Below are 950 nucleotides of genomic sequence, written 5' to 3'. Positions count from 1 at the left end.
GTGCTGTGTCTGAGACCCCCCTGAGACAGAGCTCTAACCCCACAGAGCTGCTTTGACCATGTGGAAGAGCATCATGTGCTCGCCCCGGACTGCAGAGCCAGTGCAGCTGATACTCCTGGATGTGCTGGGGAGCTGGCCAGAGCACAGCACGCGCACCTCTGATGGGGACAGAACGGGTGTCTTTGGCCTGACTGTGAGTTTCTGCAACTGGCGTTTGCTGGCCCCAAGGCCGGCCGCCTCTCCAGTAGCTCTCCATCCTCCTTCCCCCACTGCATCTCCCTGCCTCAGGTGCTGGCCTGAAACCTGGCCCAGGGGCAGCTTCAGGCCCACCAGGCCCCGTGCTCTCCCTGCCACGGTCTCTCCGGGCCTCTCCCTGCCACACTTGGGCCCTGCCACACGCACACCTCGGCACTGAGCGCTGTCTCGGGGGGCTTTGTCCTTTGCAGGCAACTGTGGTGATGTGGAAGATCCTCCAGGTACCCTGTGTCCCACGTGTAGTGAGGCTGTATTTCCCTCGCCTATTTGTGCATCTGCTCTTCCAAGTGTTCTTCAGCACAGAAGAGATGGCAGAGGAGGTGGATACCTTCTGGAAGGGATGCCAGGAAGAGCACGGCCTTGCCACCAGCCCCAACAGGTGCTCCATCCCACTCCTCCTGTCCCTGCCACGTCCCTGGGCAGGAGCCCGTGTTCCCAGCATGACCTGGGCTTTGCTGTGCACACAGGTTTGCAGTGCAGACTCTGAAGTCCCTGCTCTGCCGAATGCAGCACGAGGATGTGGTGGTGTCAATGGAAGGCAAGCGTGCCTGGGACACGCTGCTGTGTGCAGACACCCACCACTATGCCGTGGGTCTGCTGGCCAGGTGAGACCCTCTTCTTCCCACTGCCTCTGACATTTGTGCTCTGTGCCCAGGGAGCACCACACGGTCCCCGAGGTCGTGGGCCAGAGGGCC

This window comes from Melospiza melodia, unplaced genomic scaffold, assembly GCF_035770615.1.
Source record: "Melospiza melodia melodia isolate bMelMel2 unplaced genomic scaffold, bMelMel2.pri scaffold_35, whole genome shotgun sequence".
NCBI lineage: Eukaryota > Metazoa > Chordata > Aves > Passeriformes > Passerellidae > Melospiza > Melospiza melodia.
This window is presented reverse-complemented; position numbering follows the sequence as displayed.